The sequence below is a fragment of the Balaenoptera acutorostrata genome, chromosome 4 (assembly GCF_949987535.1).
Source record: "Balaenoptera acutorostrata chromosome 4, mBalAcu1.1, whole genome shotgun sequence".
Taxonomy (NCBI): Eukaryota; Metazoa; Chordata; class Mammalia; order Artiodactyla; family Balaenopteridae; genus Balaenoptera; species Balaenoptera acutorostrata.
Genome location: NC_080067.1, coordinates 57,175,490 through 57,198,377, shown reverse-complemented (window position 1 = coordinate 57,198,377; position 22,888 = coordinate 57,175,490). Strand labels below are relative to the sequence as shown.

General features: G+C 35.5%; 1 protein-coding gene across 1 annotated transcript in view; it reads left to right on the top strand.

Annotated features, from left to right (window-relative positions):
- The window catches only part of SPATA16 (spermatogenesis associated 16), a 236,080-nt gene that overhangs the window by 30,591 nt on the left and 182,601 nt on the right, over positions 1–22,888 (top strand). The window lies entirely within an intron of this gene.

Sequence of the window (22,888 nt, the reverse complement as noted above, 5' to 3'; positions counted from 1 at the left end):
AATAAAATAAATAAATAAAAATTAAAAAAAAAAATACCATCACCGCCAGTGGGTTGTGCAGGCTGAAGGGAATTTGCTTCATCGTAGGCCATCTGTCCATCCTTGAACAGCTTTGACCAGGAGACGTGTTTAACTGAGTTCACTGAAATCTGACTTCCTGAGTGTTACCTCCTCTGGCTATCCTTTCTCTCATCAGGACATCACAGTAGCTTCCATGGTCACTCGCCTGCCTAGTACCATTCCTCACTGCTTCTCCAGCATCTAACATAACGTCCTTTACCTTCTTCTGGTTTGCCATCGTCGTTGTTGCTAGTCTATACACCCTCTTGAAGGCACGAGTTCCATAAAATTACTACCTGCTTGTTAAAATATACTTTTCTTTATTTCAAATTTTCCTCTTTCAAGATTCAGTGGAAGCCTCCATGTTCCTCCGTATGATTCTGTATTTGTTTGGTCAGCCATTGCCTGGAGCTGGTGTTTAGACCAGGAAGCGACTCATTATTCTCCCAAATGGTTCCTGTGTCTCAGTTATTAACCCGCATCAGCTGGAGGCAAATGGCATTCCCTCTACCCTCCAGTCTTAACGCACAGCCAGGAACTTGGCACAGGAAAAGTGTGGTGGTGGAAGTTCTGGCCTGGCTGGCTACGAGGAGCAAGCAGTTAATTGAATAGAAACAAGTCATATGGCATTTTTAATTTGAGTAAGAATACAAGTCTATTTTAAAGTTGTTTGCCTGGTCACTGCCAGGCATCTGTTAGCTACTGTGTTTACAGATTCATTCTCTCTGTCTTTCTCTTTCCCGATGTCTCTTTCTCTTGTATTTCTAAGCTCTAGATTCCCAGATAAGATTTTGATTTTTGATACTTGATAAAGGATTGTTCTTAAACAATGACTAAAGGGAAGACAAGACATCTTCATGAAGCAGCAGTTTTGGTGCTCCTTTCTGGCTCCTTCTCAAATTTTACAATAAAACACATGAGAACTGGAATGCTGCCTATTCTCGAAGTGTATTTTCAGAGAAATCATCTCATTCCGAGCTTGTATGACATACAATTCTCTTCTCCCCTACAATTTAGGACCCATGATAATTTTTTGGACATCAAGCATGTTTATGCAAAACTCTTCTACTTTAACGAGAAGACAGGACTTGAAGATATGTGCTTTTGATCATCCCTGCAGGACCATTTTATAAGTTCGTAAATCAGGGAGTCCACTCAGGATTTGTCTAGCGACGCCCTGCTTGCTTAAATTCAAAGTCTTGGCAAGATCAGAAATTGCCTAAAACTGATTCTCCCATTATTCATCAAGTATAATTTTGACAACAAAAGTGATCTCCAAGATACTGTTTCCATAAAATAACAAAATTCTCCATGGTGGCGTCCCCATATGTCTCCACTGGGCCTCACTTCCCACCATCCTCATCCTCCTTTCTCCTCCATCCCCATTAACCCCTACAGCCCCGGGTCTCAGTAAGAAACATCAAATGACAAGTGAAGGGCACTGAAGTGGCTTCACCTAGCATTTTGGAGTCTCAACATGAAAAGCCCATTCTTGGTTTCTCCTCCTTGAAGGAGAACGCTCCATTCACCTCTGCAGCGCGCTTGCCTGCTTTCTGACTCTCCAGCCTTTGCCTAGGCTTTAACTAACTACTTGATCCTCTGAGGAATTTCTTTTCTGACCCGTCCCTTCTGCAGGGTACTTCAGTGGATTCTGGTAAAAGGAGTCCTGGCCTGAGCCTAAGGGAATCTCTTACCTTAGGGCATTGCCAAAATATAAGGCTTGTGTTCTGTCCCCTCCCAGACTTCTGTTCTAGAAAATCAAGTTGCATACAACCCCACACACCTAATGAATAATAAAAAGAACATTAAAATCACAAATAATTCCATAACTCAAAAATGATAAACATTGTTGATATTTTAGGGTATGGTGTGGCATGGTATGGTGTGGTGTGGTATGGTATAGAATATGTAATACATGAGACATAATTATACTAAACAATTATTCATTGTGTATATAAAATTCAGTTTTAACTAGGTGTCACGTATTTTTATTTGCTAAATCTGGAAACCCTGTTACAGCTCTAATCCCAACAGGCTTGTTTTCCTTCACATATATCCTGACCAATAATTTCACATTTTCACTAAAATAGTGTTTCAGGAGTAATTTTGCCCAGGACACTGATTACATTTGCTACTCATGCACCGGGTGGAAAAATTGTTTCCTTTATTGGTTAGTACTATGTTAATGAAGAAAAGGAGAGAGATTTTAGTTTACACTTTTATGTTATTGATTGGGAGTTATAGCTTCAACATGTACTAACTACTTGATCTCTGTATACACCAATTATTTCTGTTGATTCTGAATACTAAGTGATGAAAGAAGACTTTTATTTAAAAGTAAATAAACGATAAAGTTGCCAGACAAATATCATACAAAGAAGAAATAAATTCATGTGGAAAACATATAATAATATCATTGCTTTTTCTTCCCTAATGCATTTAAAAAAATGTGAGAAACACAATTTTTGTAACCCTCTACAAAGGTAAAAAAAAATGTTATTTTATCAATGATGGGGTTTCGTTTTAGGAATGGAGCTTAGAGATTATTTTATTAATTTTAAATTTTTTGGCTTATTTTAAATGAGAAGTTCATCATGGTTATGTTTTTTCCTTTTTTATGTTCACCATAATATTATTGACAATGCACTCCTTGAACCTAGAAGTGATTTCAAGTTATAATGAGGACTGCATACAAGATATTTGTGACTTGTCAAGCTCACCAGAAATACAGAGAATTGCACCTGAACTTCTGCCCTATCTATATCAACTCACTGTCAATCTTTTGACAGTATCATATTTCAGACAGTAACTTTATAAATTTGGGCACCTAGAAAAATTCTTCAACAAACTAAAACATTTTCAGGCTGACATTAACGATAGACATTTTTAGGTATCACATGTAGGCCAGAAATGCAAAATGGGTTTGTGCTGCAAACTTTTCCAAGTTCTTGTAATTAGTGTAACCATAATAGATGGAAAATAATGGCAAGATTTCCTTCTTCTCATCTGCAGACCTGTTTCCTTCTATTCATCACCACCAAAGGCTAGCATGAAAGATAGCCTAAAGGTTGGGCATTGGAGAGTCTGCAGCTGCTCAATGGGTATTTTTGGAAAGTGATGTAGCATCAGGCCTCACCAGGACCCTGAAGGAAGATCTGCAATACTAATTCGGGGAAAAGCAGTTCTCATTCATTTGGCTTGTTCTGATATCATTTCTTGGCAGTAAAAAGAGACTAAGATAATGTGCAAATCTGACAATTGGGAAGTCGATGAGTTAAAGTAGTACTTGATATCATCTCTCCCTTCTGGTCATCTGGCGTCTGTGCTATTTTGAATATTATTTTCAGTGTTGAAATGATTTTACATGGTCAGAATCACTCAGGTATGGTCCGCAGTAAATATGACGTGGCAACAAGGAAAATCAGGATCAATGCATGTTTCTAGTTGGTTCAGCCTTCAAATATATTTAACCAACTGGTGTGTTTTTATACAAAGAACTCCCCATCCTAAAGATATGATGCTTTTAACTGTTTTTTTTTTTTTTCCCTCAATACATTTGTCCTTTTAACTTTGCCATGACTGATAAGGGGCAGATTCCTATAGAAAGATATACACATTTCCTGTCTGAGACCCAGCACTATAGTACCAGCACTGTAGTAGCCAGCATTTAAATAGTACTAGATTATTTTTAAATGCAGTAGTTTAACTATATATAAAATAAATAACTAATAAGAGCCTACTGTATAGCACAGGGAATTCTATTCAATACTCTGTAATGACCTATATGGGAACAGAATCTAAAAAAAGAGTAGATATATGTATATGTATAACTAACTCACTTTGCTGTACACCTGAAACTAACACAACATTGTAAATCAACTAGACTCCAATAATAATTTAAATAAATAAATAAATAAAATGCAGTAGTTAAGAGAACACCCTCTGGGCTCTCAGTTATGTGAATTTGAATCCAAGCTTAGTTGTTTACTATGGCTTTGTGACCTTGAGGAAGTTATTTAAACTGCCTACACCTGAATTCATCTATCAAGTGAAAATAATAAGGTGAAAATAATATTGTATCTACCTTATAAGGTAATACAAGTAAAGGGCTTAGCAGAATTCATGGCATATGAAATAAATTTCATTTATTACTATAAGAATATTATTAACAAATTTAAGTTACATTATAGTATAAGTCACTACAGAAGTGTTATAATTATCACATTTTCTCCCCTCACATATGACTAGCTAAAATATTGAGGTAGAAATATATTTTCTCCTTCATACGTTTTTCTCCTAGGGGTTCCTGCTATTAGCTAGCATATAGACACAGACAGGATATGGGAAGTGTTGTCTTTGTGTTAAACCTATATTTCCCAAACAAGGTTAATACAGAAACTCACTTCCTATTTGTCTGGGTGAGTCTTTCCCTTTCTTTCAGAAATGGAAAACATTTTCACAGAGCCTTTAGGAGACTCTGATGCGAGGGTATTACTGGTGAGAGACAAAGTAATTGTTCCCTTCTTGTGCACTTGGACTGAGAGCCATCAAAGTAAGTTATCACCTGTTCTCACATCCCTTGAAATCCTGATAAGTTCTCTAGCAAAAGTACTCCTTTCTGTAATGTCTCACCACCTGCTCTGGGAAACAGCATGCCTGCTTTTACACTGAAACTTCAGTGGTTGTGCTTTAAATAAAGTTTTATCCTTGTATGGAGGAATGACTTGCGTGTACTATAAAAACTTTTCTCTGCATAGATCCATAAATATTGCTTTCAAGTCCCTTTCAGGAATTCAGATCCTCTTATCATTGCTTTTATGTCTCTTTTTCCCCTAACATATTTAAACTTGGAGACGATACTATTTTTCCTAAACTCTCACCCTTTCTACCTTCTTTAACTAAAGTCATGAGAGAGAGATGAAGTCTAATTTGTAACATGAGCTATATACATTTGGAATCAGCAAACAAACCTTGTGAACAAAACATTTCAGAAAAAAACATACAAAGATAGGGGAAACACACTGAATTTGAAATGAGAAGAATTATTTTTAGTTTCCTCCTCGGCTATTTATGAACCCTGTGACCTTGGGCAGGTTACTAGATTTCTCTGAATCTCAGTTTTATAACCCACAAAATGGGAGTCAGTGGCTGCCTGACCTGCTTCTTAAAGCTTCGGTGAAGAGATAATGTATACAAGGGTTATATAAATTCGAAATCCCCATGCAAATATTTTTAGTAGTACAGGATTAACTGTTCAGCTGCTCTCCAGAAACCCCCTTGAAAGGTTCCGAAGAGTTGCTGCCCTCGTAACTGGGGATCATGCACTGCCCTGGCATGTTCACTACTGCCAGAACACCATACACCACATAATCTTTCTTTTGACATTCGAATATATTGATAAGAGAGGGATTATGCAAAAACATACTGACATTTTACCTGAAAGATAAGTGAATAATTTTCCTTTATCCTATTTTTAAGAGCAAACTCTTAAAAAGTCACAATACTGATTACTATAATCTCATCTACATAATATAATATATTCTTCAAACTTTTTACTATCCCTGACTGGCTATAAAATCTCAGCTATTTAAAATGATTTTTTTTTCAGATTTATAACATTCTATAAAAATTTTAGGTACAAAAAAATATTTTCTACTGAGCTAAAACTGGCCTAGCCTCATGGGTGTTTTTTTAAAAGCGTTATTCTCCATAGCCGAACATCAAGGTGTTAGTTTAAACATGTATTCTGAGAAGGAAAATATCCATTGGTATTGCTAATTTAAGAAAAAAAAACAAACTTAATACTAACCAGAATTTTACACCTGATATAACAGTATGGATTAAATGACCCCAGAACTCCATTCTTTCTGGGCCTAGAAAAAAAAAAATCTCTTGACATCCACAAACATTAATCTCTAGTATGCTTTAAATATGCACATAAACATCTCTGAATGTTTAAAAAGAGAATTTTAAAACACAGTGAGACATACCTGGATTTGACTAACTTAATAGTAACATATACATTGAAATAGAGTATACCAGCTCACACCAATAATATAACTACATTGCCTTCTGATCAGATGTGCTAACCCTGCTTCTTCCTCTCCTCAAATTCTTTTTAGAAACATTTATCTCAAAACTGAGGTATTAACCAGATGCCAGCCCCACTTGAACTAAGAAGTAAGGAAGATGGAAGTTGCCTTAGGATAGCATTTCCCAAAATGAATTTCACAAAATTCTAGGCCCTCAAGATGTTTTTTTTAAAAAAATGAGTTTGTTGCAGGAAGGGAATTCTATGGTCAAACAAGTTTGTGAAATATTGTATGCCATATCTTCCTCTTAGATATTTGCATGTCTTAGTATACAATAGCATGTTAAGTAGTTTTAATAGCTCTAAACTACTAAAACTACTTAACATATCACCTGCTTATTTGATCTGAGAAACGTTTTTGATCTAATAACTCCTTAACCTTCTGTGGAACATACAATTTCAGAACTGTTTCTGCCCTGAAGGAACCTGTGGTACTGAAAGAAAAGGAAGAAACCAGTGGTAGTGGAGACCCAGACTTTTATCTTGTATCATAACCCACGTGGCGCACCTTCACATGAGGGTGAATGGATGAGGAATTTGAAAAAATAATTTAGAATTTAGAGAAAGAAATCTATTTCTCTCCTTGTAGTAGATTAAACTACTGGTTCCAATTCTTCTCTCCCACCCCCACCTGGTCATAGCATTATTCATCCACATCCCACCACAGTCTCAGCCCTTGACATGGGGCTTGGCCGTGTGACTTGCTTTGGCCAATGGGATGGGAGTGGACCTGAAATGATTGAGGCCTTAAATGTGCTTGTCCAGTTGTCTTACTCTCTTCTACTCCTGCCTTTTCCATGAGAAGATCATGTCTCAGATAGCTGCTGTTATAAGCCATAGTTAACCTAGAGTTAACTACCATCTTAGAGCCAAGCTTAGCTGAACACAGCCTAGATTGGCCAACCTTAGCCGACCTGCAGATGTGTGGACAAAAAATAACTGCATATTGTTGTATGCCAGTGAACTTAGGGGCAGTTTGTTCTACTGTGTTTTCATGGCAATTGCTGAATTATATACTGCTCTGTAGGAGTTTGCTCCAAAATAATTAATACTGCTATAAATGTCCATAATAGCTAAAAGAGAACATGGTAATGAAATCAAGTGATGTATCATAGGGCACTGAATTTGTGGATCATTGTTTTATTAATTCCCTTTATTCTTAAATTCTTGAAAATGTCAAATTTTATGTCAAAAGCATAAAATTTTTTGATATCTTACTTCTCTTAGTACGGTTATCCCAACAGTTTTAAAGAAAATATACCCTCCCAGACAGCTCAGCTTTCCCCACTTAAACAAAATGAAGTAATGAAAAACATTTAATTGACATGAATATAAATTTTAAAAGAAATACATCTGCAGTTTAATATATTAAGACCAAGGATTCCACAGAAACCACAATTATTATCAAATGTCCTCAAAATATTAATTTTAGTTTTACTGCTATTCAGCAAAGGGGATGAAGAAGTACATCAAAAACTCTCCTGCCTAAGGAACTAGTCATTCTGACATGACAAACTTTGGCCCAGCAGGCTGCTACCAGCGAGTCCTTCATCCCTGGACCCCAGGCAAAGACCCTGCGTTCTTGACAAGAACTGTGCTCTTTTTCTCCCCAGAGTACCTCCATTCTCTCTTCTTTTTCTCATTTTTGTGCATCATCTAATCCTTCTTCTCTCCATTTCTACACGTTCTAGACTCCTCTGCTTCTAGTCATCCCTCTGTCTATAAAATGGGTGATTATAGGAATTAAGTGATTCTTGTATGTAAAAGTGCCTTACCTGGTTGCTCAACAAATATTGATCTATCTCTTTCTTTTCCTGACTATCCTACCTATCCTACCGATTCCTTAATGGTAGTCCAGCGAGCTATGGATAGATAGATAGATACATACATACATACATACATACACAGATATCTATATCTCACTAGACTACTATATAATCTATCTCACTGCATGTATGAATATGAAAGAAGTAGTCATAAATAATCACTGCATGTAAGAATATGAAAGAAGTAGTCATAAATAAGAAACCAGCGTTAACGATAACTGTTGGGATTCACATTTGTCCTTCTAGGATTTGACTGTGACTCACATTAACGGCCAGCTGAGGAACACACTATCTAAAAAAAACAGGATCTAGGTGAGACAGCAGATCTGGATTTGAATCATAGCTTTAGAACTTACTGTCTGATAAGTTAGTACCCTCTCTTCAACCCAATTTCCTCACCTGAAAATTGGGAGTAATAATATTTAATAGGATACCATCTATAAAAGATAATATCTAATGGAATACTATATATGAAGAGCTTAGCACAATGCCAAACACACAGCCAGCACTCAATAAATGCTAGCTATTATAATTATTGTACAAGAGTTGAGTTTGTAAGTGACAATATATTTACTTTATAATATAAATACCTGAAACAAGCACACTATTAACATTATCTTCATTTTAAAATCACTACCTTTATGAGCTGAAATGCAGAGACAAGAAGGAAGGAAGATTTATTGTATTAATTCATCTCACTCCCACCATGTCTCTAATCTGCTTTACACATCAGATAGCTAGAGTTTAGGGGTATCCCTGAAAAAAAAAAAAAACTACCGAAGGTTAATGTGTATCATTTACATGCTTCAGAGCATAAGCAAATTACTGGCTGGTCAGATCAAGGTGAAACACACTGGAATGAACTCACTATGGCCACGCCTCTATTTTAAGGCTACCTGTAAGGGGAAAAAAAAAAAAAAAAAAGATTGAAGCATAGCTATTTTAACAAATAGGGGTAGGAGTGATTAATTACTTTTTACTGTCATTCAACAGTGTGTCACCCAGAGAGCAACCTCATTTCTCCAATTCCGCTATAAATTTAATAGTGGTCACATCATGGCCTACTTGGCTGAAAAGCATTGCTCCTGAAACCCTGATGGTACTTTTAAGTCCACTGATGTGTGAACATAGTTCTCTGTGTCTCTTAGCTCCACATACTCTGTCTCTCCCAGGGAGACACTTTAGTAGATCTATGTGGCACCATGTGGAAAGTTACAAGGGATGAGCTCTCTGATCCTTTCCTCTTTCATGTAACAAGATGAGAGAAAATTTAAAACCAATGGGTGTTATTCTATGGTGTAGATATTCTTTCCACTCTGTTAAGGGAGCATAAAAAGATATTTATTAAAATTGAAAACTATCAGTTATGAGACCACTGCAGTGTGAACATTTAGTTTGGTATCTAAAAAGGGATTGTAAAGATCCCACTGAAAAATTTGCAGGATAGGATGGTGGTTAGCCATTGTGCCTAAAGCCCATCCCTCTATTTGCAGTAAGCCACAGGAAGAAATTTCTAAAAAGTAGGATCATCGCAAAGGCCTGCCAGACACCAGGTAGAATTTCCAAAAAACAAACCCTCAAGGAAGAACAGGTGATGAAAAGTAGATTATCACCTATATCTACTGCATGCCCAACTCAGAGACTCATGTTCAAGGACTCATTTCTGGGGCTCGAAGTGCTATTTCATCCCCTAATTCCAGTATTAGTACTCTCTTTTTGTATCTATGCATAAATGTTAATCCCTTCAACATTTAGGAAACGGAAATGGACAAGTAATGGTTTATTTCACCTTGAGATATGAAGTTAATGAGAAGAAGAGGTGGTGAAAGAAAGAGCAGTGAACTCCGGAGGTTGAAGTTTCTTTGGTTTTTGGGTTTTTCTCCTTACAATTCTCCCAGCAAAGAAAGTTCTATATGTAAGTTCTAACAGTACCAAGGTGAGCTGCAAGGAGAACCAAGAAGAAGCTACCAACCCAGTCTCTAGTAAACATTTGGCTTGGACCAGGCTCCTGTGCAGTCAGACCTTAAGAAAGATTCTACATGGTGGAAAAAAAAAAAAAAGGAAGCATTAAACTCAGGTGGAATACTGAAGTCATGTTTTCCAAGAGAAAACCACTGGAAGTTTTCATGAGCAGTTCTACTGAATGTCCAACAGAGGTGTTAGGTACTAAGATTAAAAAAAAAAAAAAAATTCAGGAAAAGAATAATTTAGGACAATGAGCCTGATGTGGGGGAAAGAGGACTTTCCATTAAAAAAAAAAAAATCAGTTTTAGCCCCTGTTAACTGGGAAAATCACTAGACTTCTCTTAGCATAAGTTTTTTTTTCTGTTTTAAAAAAATTATATAAGTTTCAGGAGGTTATCATTATAATTCAACATCTGTATACTACAAAGTGGTCACCAGCACAAATCTATCCATCCATCACCATGCAGTTGACTTTCTTCACCCATAGGTTTCAATACCTGTCAAACGGGAAAATTTGTTTTATCTACTTTGTGGAGATACTAAAAAGTTAGATGTAATTATATACATGAAAATGTCTTAGAAATTTAAAAAATTCATGACTAATTCATGGAGTCTTTAATATCTTTAATATCTTTAAAGATATTGGTCTTTAATATTAGTCTTTAGTATCTTTCCTGTTTTAGAGATTGTCCTCTGTATTTCCAATTTGATACTATCACTTATTGATTCTTATTGCTTCTAGTTTAAAATTATGCTGCAATTTAATTTTTGATTTCTTTATAATTTCTTTATTTTCTTCAATTCCCTAATCTCACTGTTTCAAAATAACAAATGTATACTGCCTTTACAAATTACCTTTTCTATTTTGATTCAAGGGAACATCTTCAGAATTCAGTGCTAGGATGGGGAAAGAAATGCAGAACATGCCAAAACACCAGGCATCCATGACTGATCTCACAGAAATTAACAAGAAAAAGAGTAAGAGCATAAAAGACAAATGGTAAAGGATCTGAGCAGATAATCCATAAATAATGAAATATAAATGACTAACAAATATGCAAAAAAAGGTCTAGTCTTACAAGCAACTAAGAAAAGCAGGTGGTAACATTTTAAAGAATAATAAGAAGCCCACACTTTCTTTAAGAGTTACTGGCAAAAAAGATGGAAGTAAAAGCTATGAATTCTTTTCCTGAGTAAAGCACACAAGCACACAACACACTTCGATATAAGAAAAACTAAAATAAAAGCCCAGGACCAGATGGCTTCACAGGTGAATTCTATCAAACATTTAGAGAAGAGCTAACACCTCTCCTTCGCAAACTCTTCTAAAATATAGCAGAGGGAGGAACACTCCCAAACTCATTCTATGAGGCCACCATCACACTGATACCAATACCAGACAAAGATGTCACAAAGAAAGAAAACTACAAGCCAATATCACTGATGAACATAGATGCAAAAATCCTCAACAAAATACTAGCAAACAGAATCCAACAGCACAGTAAAAGGAACATACACCATGATCAAGTGGGGTTTATCCCAGGAATGCAAGGATTCTTTAATATACACAAATCAATCAATGTGATATACCATATAAACAAACTGAAGAAGAAAAACCATATGATCATCTCAATAGATGCAGAAAAAGCTTTCGACAAAATTCAACACCCATTTATGATAAAAACCCTCCAGAAAGTACGCAGAGAGGGAACTTACCTCAACATAATAAAGGCCATATATAACAAACCCATAGCCAACATCGTTCTCAAAGGTGAAACACTGAAACCATTTCCTCTAAGATCAGGAACAAGACAAGGTTGTCCACTCTCACCACTATTATTCAACATAGTATTGGAAGTTTTAGCCACAGCAATCAGAGAAAAAAAAAGAAATAAAAGGAATCCAAATCAGAAAAGCAGAAGTAAAACTGTCACTGTTTGCAGATGACATGATACTATACATAGAGAATCCTAAAGATGCTACCACAAAACTACGAGAGCTAATCAATGAATTTGGTAAAGTAACAGGATACAAAATTAATGCACAGAACTCTCTTGCATTCCTATACACTAATGATGAAAAATCTGAAAGAGAAATTAAGGAAACACTCCCATTTACCATTGCAACAAAAAGAAAATACCTAGGAAAAAACCTACCCAAGGAGACAAAAGACCTGTATGCAGAAAACTATAAGACACTGATGAAAGAAATTAAAGATGATACAAACAGATGGAGATATACCATGTCCTTGGATTGGAAGAATCAACATTGTGAAAATGACTATACTACCCAAAGCAATCTACAGATTCAATACAATCCCTATCAAACTACCACTGGCACTTTTCACAGAACTAGCACAAAAAATTTCACAATTTGTATGGAAACACAAAAGACCCCAAATAGCCAAAGCAATCTTGGGAATGAAAAATGGAGCTGGAGGAATCAGGCTCCTGGACTTCAGACTATACTACAAAGCTACAGTAATCAAGACAGTATGGTACTGGCACAAAAACAGAAATATAGATCAGTGGAACAGGATAGAAAGCCCAGAGATAAACCCACACACATATGGTCACCTTATCTTTGATAAAGGAGGCAGGAATATACAATGGAGAAAAGACAGCCTCTTCAGTAAGTGGTGCTGGGAAAACTGGACAACTACAAGTAAAAGAATGAAATTAGAACACTCTGTAACACCATACACAAAGATAAACTCAAAATGGATTAAGGACCTAAATGTAAGGCCAAACACTATAAAACTCTTAGAGGAAAACATAGGCAGAACACTCTATGACATAAATCACAGCAAGATCCTTTTTGACCCACCTCCTAGAGAAATGGAAATTAAAACAAAAATAAACAAATGGGACCTAATGAAACTTAAAAGCTTTGGCACAGCAAAGGAAAACATAAACAAGACGAAAAGACAACCCTCAAAATGGAAGAAAATATTTGCAAACGAAGCAACTGACAATGGATTAATGTCCATAAATTACAAGCAGCTCATGAAGCTCAATATTGAAAAAACAAACAACCCAATCCAAAAATGGGCAGAAGATCTAAATAGACATTTCTCCAAAGAAGATATACAGATTGCCAACAAACACATGAAAGGATGCTCAACATCACTAATTATTAGAGAAAAGCAAATCAAAACTATAATGAGGTATCACCCCACACCAGTCAGAATGGCCATCATGAAAAAATCTACAAACAATAAATGCTGGAGAGGGTGTGGAGAAAAGGGAACCCTCTTGCACTGTTGGTGGGAATGTAAATGGATACAGCCACTATGGAGAACAGTATGGAGGTTCCTTAAAAAACTAAAAATAGAACTACCATTCGACCCAGCAATCCCACTACTGGGCCTATACCCTGAGAAAACCATAATTCAAAAAGAGTCATGTACCACAATGTTCACTGCAGCTCTATTTACAATAGCCAGGACATGGAAGCAACCTAAGTGTCCATCCAGAGATGAACGGATAAAGAAGATATGGCACATATATACAATGGAATATTACTCAGCCATAAAAAGAAACGAAATTGAATTACTTGTAGTGAGGTGGATGGATCTAGAGTCAGTCATACAGAGTGAAGGAAGTCAGAAAGAGAAAAACAAATACTGTATGCTAACACATATATATGGAATCTAAAAAAAAAAAAAAAGGTTCTGAAGAACCTAGGGGCAGGATAGGAATAAAGACGCAGACATAGAGAATGGACTTGAGGACATGGGGAGGGGGAAGTGTAAGCTGGGATGAAGTGAGAGAGTGGCATGGAATATATACACTACGAAATGTGAAATAGATAGGTAGTGGGAAGCAGCCACATAGCACAGGGTGATCCGCTGGGTGCTTTGTGAACACCTAGAGGGGTGGGATAGGGAGGGTGGGAGGGAGACGCAAGAGGGAGGGGATATGGGGATATATGTATACGTACAACTGATTCACTTTGTTATACAGCAGAAACTAACACAACATTGTAAAGCAATTATACTCCAATAAAGATGTTAAAAAAAAAAAGAAAAACTAAAATAAATGAATTAAGTATTAACTAAAGATACTAGTTAAAAAAAAAATTACAGAAAAACAAAGCAAAAACCCAAAAACACTTAGGAAAGAAGGAGGGGAAAAAAAATAACAAAGCCAACATAAAAACCAAAATCAATGAATTAGGAAGCAGAATAGGAGAATTAATAAATTAATCTAAAACTGTGTTGCTTTTAAAAAAACAAAATAATCAAACCTCTGCTATGCTAATTAAGAAACAAACAGAGAAAACAAAAGTATATAGTACTGAGAGTGAAAAGGGGAATGACACCACTGGTACAACAGGCATTTAAAATGTTCTAAGAATGTAATGTTCTTCACTGTAATGACATATTTTAGAGTCTGAATGAAACTGGTAATTTTCTAGGAAAATATAAATTAACAAAATTGATACAAAACACTGAAAACCTACACCGTATGATAATCAAATAAGAAAAAAAAAAGAGGTGAAATGAGCTGGGCTGAAATTTTTTTAAACTATTTATTTCCAAGTGTTCCAGAGTATTGAAAAGATGGGGATCTTTCCAATTTGTTTTATATAGCTAGCATAAGCCTGACACCAAAACGTGATGAACATAACTCAAAATAGATTATATATTTGGGAAAAAAATCTAATTATATATTTACTAAGTGAAAATAAATCAATATGAATTAGAACAGCCCAAATTTAAAATGAATAAAATTCATGAACAGTATACACATACAAATGGCCAATAAACATGTGCGGTTGATTTAGTAATCAAATTAAGGTGAGGTGCCTTTGTTACTCATCTGATTAGCAAAGAATAAGTAGATTAAAACATTGTTAATACGTAGTGTGCGTGAGGATATAGAAAAAAAAGAACTTAAATACCTTGTTGGTAAAAGTGTAAAACTTTTCTGGAGACCACTTTCATGATGTATATTTTCTAAAATATGTTTTTTGGGTTCTAATATATATGCCTGACTCGGCAATTCCGATATGTGAGAGTACATTATAACAGATAGAATATGAAATTTTAGAAATGATCAAATGTGTGGGCAAAGATGTATATACAAGGCTGTTCAATGTACCTTATTTATGACATTAAGAACTTTCAGTGTCTCTGGAGAAATTTATCACTAGGAAAAACATTAAATGGGGATCTGGTAAAATTATGCAGCCATTTAAAAAATGGTATATATCTATATTTATTAATGTCCAAGATACAGTCAAAGAAAGAAACATAATAGTATGGATAATGAATAATATCATTTTCATAAATGGAAGGAGAAAGACATAGATAGATGACAGAGAGATGATAGACAGAGAACTAGCTAATATAGATATATCCACACCAACATCTAACAGTGGTCATTTTTTAATAATAGAATTATGGGGGCTTCCCTGGTGGCGTAAGTGGTTGGGAGTCTGACTGCCAATGCAGGGGACGCGGTTCGAGCCCTGGTCTGGGAAGATCCCACATGCCGCGGAACAACTAGGCCCATGAGCCACAACTACTGAGCCTGCGTGTCTGGAGCTTGTGCTCCGCAACCGTGATAGTGAGAGGCCCGCGCACCGTGATGAAGAGTGGCCCCCGCTTGCCGCAACTAGAGAAAGCCCTCGCACAGAAACGAAGACCCAACACAGCCAAAAATAAAATGGATAAATAAATAAATAATAAAAATAAGGAATGCCTTTAAAAAAAATAATAGAATTATGAATTTTTTCTCTTTATAATTTCTTAATTATCTAATTTCTAACAGTTTAGTACAGTTCTTTTCATTATCTGTGTTAAAGAACCAATTCTCTTTGGTGTTGGTTTTGTCCCAATCTGTTGTGGAATGATACTTTATTAAACAGAGTAAAAATAAATTACTAGAAAAAAATGAAGTAAAAATATGACATAAAAATACAAAAGCTAATTTTTATTATAATTCAACAAATATAATATTTCTCTATCAAACTGCTATGAAAGTTTCTAAATGCTTACTCTGTTTCTGTGCTTATCTCATCATGGATCAGTAGCTCAGGAAGTGACACTGTAGCACTGGTGTAGTGATTAAACACGCAGACTCTAGGGCCAGACATCTAGGTATGAATCCAAATTACTGTGTAGCCTGAGATGACTACATAACTCTCTAAACTTCAGTTTCCTCATCTGTAAAATGAGTAATGAGTGCTATGCACTGAATGCTTATCCCCCCCAAATTCATATGTAGAAACTTAATCGTATATGTGATGGTATTTGGAGGTGGGGCCTTTGGGAGGTGATTAGGTCTTGAAGGTGGAGCCCTCATGAAGAGAATTTGTTCCCTCATAAAAGAGACCCAACTGAGCTCTCTGGTCCTCTTTCTGCCATGGGAGGTTACCATGAGAAGTCGACAGTCTGCAACCTGAAAGAGCACCCTCACCAGAAGTGGACCACACTGCACCCTGATCTTGGACTTCCATGTCTCCAGAACCATGAGAAGTAAATGTTTATTTTTTAAGCCACCCAGTCTACGGTATTTTGTTATAGCAACCTGAACTGACTAAGACAATGGGCATGAAAACAGTGATTATCAAATGAGGTAATAGATGGAGCGCTCTTAGAACACTGCTTGTAACATAATAAGCACTATTTAAATGTTTGCAATTATCATCATTATAAAAAGAAGTAGAGTTAATAGTAGAGTTAATATTGGGAAATAAAGCCAATAATTTAGTAGACAATCTTGAGACACTCTCCCAGAATGCAGTGGTGAAATAAATCAGAAAGCCTAATAGACATGAAGAACAGAGATGGAAATGCAACTTAATTACTTTCTTAAGAAAGAAAACATGGCAGTTGGGATGGGAACAAAAATCAAAGATGTAAGTGAAGAAAACTTTTCTAAGTTAAAAAACAAAAAACAAAAAACAAAACCTGGGTATGGAAACACAAAGACCTTACCTCTTTCCAGGCAAAACAGATGAAAATAGAACACATCTGGATTCATGGTAGCAATAATTTTGAATTATTGAAAAATATATCTGCTTGGGGAAAACAAAGAAATTTCAACACAGGAAGTTCTTTTAAATTATGTCTAGTTTAATCCAAAAAAGTATGATTTTTTTCCTCCTCTGCATGCTAAATATGAGAACATAAGTGGAGAACTATGTATTTACAGAGAAACGGTTATGTCTCAAGAAACATACACTCAGCCACATTCCTTTACATGTATAAAGTCAGCAAAAATACATTCTCAGTAATGCCTGAGCTCAGAGAAGTTACCATCCACATAACCCCTCTTTGAAAAATTACTTGGAAGTGGGGCTCGCAAACTGAAAGATGTTTAAGAAAAAATAAATAATGAAGTCATAATACAAAAGGACCTGCCACCTTCTCCCTGTGAATATAACTAAGTACAACCCTCATCTCATGGCAAATGTCCTTATATAAGAGACCACAATAATGAGAATCTGGAGAAACTGATGCATTCTTTCACAATGGCTGCCAAATAAAACTTCAGAGCAAACTTCATTATGAATTATTACCCTTCATTATAAAAATCAGTCTAGGGCTTCCCTGGTGGCGCAGTGGTTGAGAATCTGCCTGCTAATGCAGGGGACACGGGTTCAAGCCCTGGTCTGGGAAGATCCCACATGCCACGGAGCACCTGGGCCCGTGAGCCACAACTACTGAGCCTGCGTGTCTGGAGCCTGTGCCCCGCAATGGGAGGGGCCGCGATAGTGAAAGGCCCGCGCACCGCGATGAAGAGCGGTCCCCGCACCGCGATGAAGAGTGGCCCCCACTTGCCGCAACTAGAGAAAGCCCTCGCACGAACCGAAGACCCAACACAGCCAAAAATAAATAAATAAATAAATAAAGTAGCTATAAAAAAAAAAAAAAATTAAAAAAAAAAAATCAGTCTATAATTTGACAAGAAAAAACCCAAGAAAATTATTTCCCTCAGATATGATTAATCTTCTCATCCCAAATCTCAGTTAAACATGATAATAATTGTGCTAAAACAAAAGGAGGGGGATAAATGAAAGACACTTAAACCTTAACATGATTATTTTTTAATTAAACTTTACTTTGAGATAACTGTAGATTCTTATGCGGTTGTAGGAAATAATGCAGAGAGATTCCATGTACTCTTTATGCAGTTTTCTCCCACTGGTAAGCTCTTGCAAGACTAGTACCATCACCAAAATATTAAGATTCAGGCATTCCACCAATCTTAAAATTTCTCCAACTTTACTTGTACTCATGTGTGTGTGTGTGTGTATTTACTTCTGTGTATCTACCCACCAAAGTCAAAATACCTTACAGTTTACAGTTCTATCACTACAAGGATTCCTTCCTGTTGTCCTTTTATAACCACAACACCCATTCCATTCCTAACCCCACACAATCACTAATCTGTTCTCTATTTCTATAATTTTGTCATGTAATCATACAGTATATAACCTTTAGGGATGGGTTTTTTTTCACTCAGTATAATTCCCTAGAGATTCATTTAAGTTGTTGCACTATCACTCACTCATTCCTTCTTACAGATGAACAATACTTTACAGTATAGCTGTACCACCATTTGTTTAATCATTCACCATTGAAGGACATCTAGATTGCTTCCAATTTGGGGCTATTATGAATTAAATTGCTATAAACATTCACGTATGGATTTCTGTGTGAACATAAGTCTTCATTTCTCTGGGATAAGTGCCTAATGTGCACTTGTTGAGTTGTATAGTAGTTGCATGTTTAGTTTTTTAAGCACCTGCCATATTGTCTTCTCCACTGGCTGTACCATTTTACATTCCTATCAGCAATGTGTGAGTGATCCAACTCCTCACCATTCTCAGATTTTGGTGTTGTCACTATTTTTTATCTTAACCATTCTAATAGGTATGTGGTGATACCTCATTGTAGTTTTAATTTACATTTCTCTGATGACTAATGATGTCAAACAATAAACATGTCGAACATCTTTTTATGAGCTTATTTGCCATCTGCATGTCCTCCTCAGTGAAAAATCTGTTCAGGTCTTTGCCCACTTTCAAATTGGAGTCTTTTTCTTTTTCTTAACTGTTGAGTTTTGATTCCATTATGGTAGAGAATATACTCTGAATTTCAGTATTTTTCAATTTGTTGATGTTTACTTTATTGCCCATGATATACTCTATATCAGTGACTTTTCCATGGGTGCTTGAGAAAAATATGTATTCTGCTGTTGTTAGGTGGAGTGTTTTACATATATGTCAATTACCATTGGTTGATTGTGTTGCTCAGATCTTTATGATCTTTGCTGATTTTCTTTCTAGTATTTCTATCATTTGCTGAGAGTGGGATATTGAAATATCCAACTATAATTATAACATGAGTATACTTTAATACATTTTAGATTTTAATTGAAAACATAAAAAGAAGCAGATCATATGAAAAAGAAATGCAAAGATTATATACAATACATAATTTATTATAAAAACATGAAGAGGATGTTAGGAAATATGTAAAAAATTAATGGCAATTATACATGGTGATAGGGTTATGGGTAACTTACTCTCCATCTTTAGATTTTTTTATAATTTCCAAAGCAATATAAAAACCTTAAAAATTTCTGATTGAATGAATGATATATACTCTTATTTGTAGCTAATTGATAACTCAAATAATGCCACATTTTTCAAGATTTACTGTTCTCTCCTAGACCTCCAGGGATCACTTAAAATTATGTCCCAGGAATATGGTGGGCAAATACTCATCATACAATATTCTAATAAGGGAGAATCTATTAGCAATATCAATCTTATTAATGATGATACTAATTAAAGAAAAATGTGTGGCTGTATTTTTAAGAATGGGACCCATAATATAATATTTAATCTTGATTATTTCTGCTATTATTGGGCTTTATATTATTTTTATCTGTGTTTTTAAACAAAACTTGAAATTCCTTTTTGCCACAGTTTCTGAAAATAGGTTTGATATTTATTTCTTAAAAGAACTTTGAGATACCTTAGAAAAAGATTTTATAACTCTGAAGTATTGCCATCCTGTTTTCAGAAAACTATCAAATATATTTTGTAAAATATGTATTTTTTTATTAAAATTTGAGCTTGTGATTCTAATTTACTACTGAAATTTCATTTTAATCTACCTCCTCATGAAAACAACAACAATACACATAAGAGTCTTCACTGCATTTTCCCTTAAATATTATGCTTTTAACTTGTCCATGCTTCATTCAAAAATATTTTAGGCTTCTTTTCAAAACAAAAAACTAACACATAATTTTGTTTCCTAATTCAAAGTCTTCTCACTGATATACTATATCAGGTAGTTTAAAAGTTCTTATTGCCTTATCTCCATGAGTTATTTCACCAAAAATGTAAAGTGTATAGCTTTAGACAAATATAATTTGAACTAAGTCACCCTTCCTACATTCAAACAAATACATCTCACATTAAAGTTCTTCATCTTCTACAGAATTAACTGCTCAGTCTCTACAAATGTCTGCATGAAAATTTTAAAATTCAGCAAAATATCTGGAATGTTCTTTATAATCCTGACACCAGTACTTTGTCTATATTTACTATAATTCTACCTTTAACTTCAACATATTTATAACAATTTGCAAAGCTTATTTCAAAGATGCCCCACTTCGGCAAACAAATAAAGCAACCTTTGATAAAATCAGAAAGTACTCTATCTTAGAATACTTGACTGATAAACCAAGATCACCACAAATATACATAAGCCTACCCAGCAAGCTGCCTGTTTTCCCATTTTAATGTGAACTGAAAAATTATCCCTGTCTCTCCTTGCTGTCTTATAGTTTGGCTTCATAAATAAAGTATACTCTTTAGTGTGTTAAGATTGATCATTTTATTCCTTTTCTGGCCTTGAATCTCACAGAAGTAGAGAATATTGCAGACATTAGATCAGGCATTTATTCTTCACTTTATCTCAATGTTCATAGACCACGTCTTTAATATTATTTAATCTGAAGGTCAGCTTCCTCTTACCACGTAGGATCTGAGTGTCCTTGTAGACGCTACTCCCTGAATGGCCCACACATTCATCCCATAAAAAGTGTGCCTGAGAAAGGAGACACGCCTGCTCCACCGCAACAGAGAGGGACACAGAGGAGGAAGGGGCAAAGGACACATACAATGTGGGGCTTGTTTGTTTCTCTTTTGTTTCTTTAAGATTTTATGTGAAAAATCCATGAGATGTGAGCATTTAAGACTTGAAAAAAAATGCTGATTTAATTTAGAGGATAAAATTAATCAAGAGGTTCTAGAATTTTAATACGATGATATGCTGGCAAATAAAACTACGTAATTTCTACTCATTTTGTTTTCTACTGATTTGGGCTTTATAAAGAGCTATGTCATCCAAAAACCTTTTTATTTTCCCCCTGAAAAACTGTTGCTTTAGGTATCTCTGGGTCCTACAGGATAAGATTGGCCCTACAGGATCAGAGGAGAGGTGCGGTCTCAAGCTGTCATGTTCAAACTATAACACTTTCTCTTAAATGATATTTTAAGGTCTGTTTCCAACTATATGGACATTTGTGAGGTCAGACTCTCAGGAATAGTTACTAAATCAGTGTTAAATGCTTTGTCTCTTTTATTATCAATTTTATCAGGTAATCTTTATAAAGCAACCAGACAACATTGACTGAGGTCATTTACTTTGTATCTTCCACAAGAGTCTTTGCTTTTTTTCCCCCCAAATAATTAAGAACTGTACTCTGAGGGCCCTTATAAGAACATGAATAGAATTTGATTCTTTTCTAAAGGATAATTTGAGGGGGAAAACTTTTACATTTGATTGTGTGCATATAGTTGTTCAGGAAAAGGAATAATAGATTACATATCTAAAGAGCTCTTATAATTAGTAAGAAAAAGATTATGGAAATAGGCAAGGAATAGAAAACAGGAATTTACATGGAATTAAAAATAGCCAAAATTTATTTAAAAGACCTATCTAATGCAAATTAAAATGTAAGGGCAGTAATTTTTGTCTGACAATTACTAGTAATTACTCAATAACTATATATTGACTGAAAGTATGTATTATAGTAATAACAAATTTCTCCCATCAAATTGGAAAAGACTTTTAAAAATGATATGAATTCTCAGACTTGACAGGATATCCAGGCAAAAGATAGTAGCACCAGGTAGCTACCAATTCAAACTAAGGATGTTAAACATCTAGATTCTCCTTCAGCTCACAGTTGTTGGATAAATTAAGAAGAGAAATATATTTTCGAACAGAATATAGTCATTCTCAACCCATTTGCACTTTAAAAAATAATTGACAACAATGTTAATGTAAATGAGGTTGCAAGGCAACCTCAACTTACTCTATAAAAGAAAAATTAGGGGACTTTCCTGGTGGCACAGTGGTTAAGAATCCACCTGCCAATGCAGGGGACACAGGTTCGAGCCCTGGTCAGGTAAGATCCTACATGCCGCGGAGCAACCAAGCCCATGCGCAACAGCTACTGAGCCTGTGCTCTAGAGCCCGCGAGCCACAACAGCTGAGCTCGCGTGCTGCACTGAAGCCCGCACACCTAGAGCCCGTGCTCTGCAACAAGAGAAGCCACCACAATGAGAAGCCCACGCGCCACAACTAGAGAAAGCCCGTGAGCAGCAACGAAGACCCAACGCAGCCAAAAAAATTTAAAAACAGAAAAATTAGTTTAAATAATATCATTTAAATAAAAAGGATTTAGAATACAAGAAATTTTACACTAAGGTATATATAAATAGATAGTAACTCCAAATATTACTATCCCTGGTAAGAAAAGCATAGAGGACATAGAAAAGAGCAAAGAAGCAGATAATCTGAATAAGGTCACTAAACAGGTGGAGTTTCTCCTCCCCCATCAGCCTTGATTCTAAGACACAGGAGAAAACTCTGAGGGGAAAAAAAAAAAGTGCCGATCTATCCTTG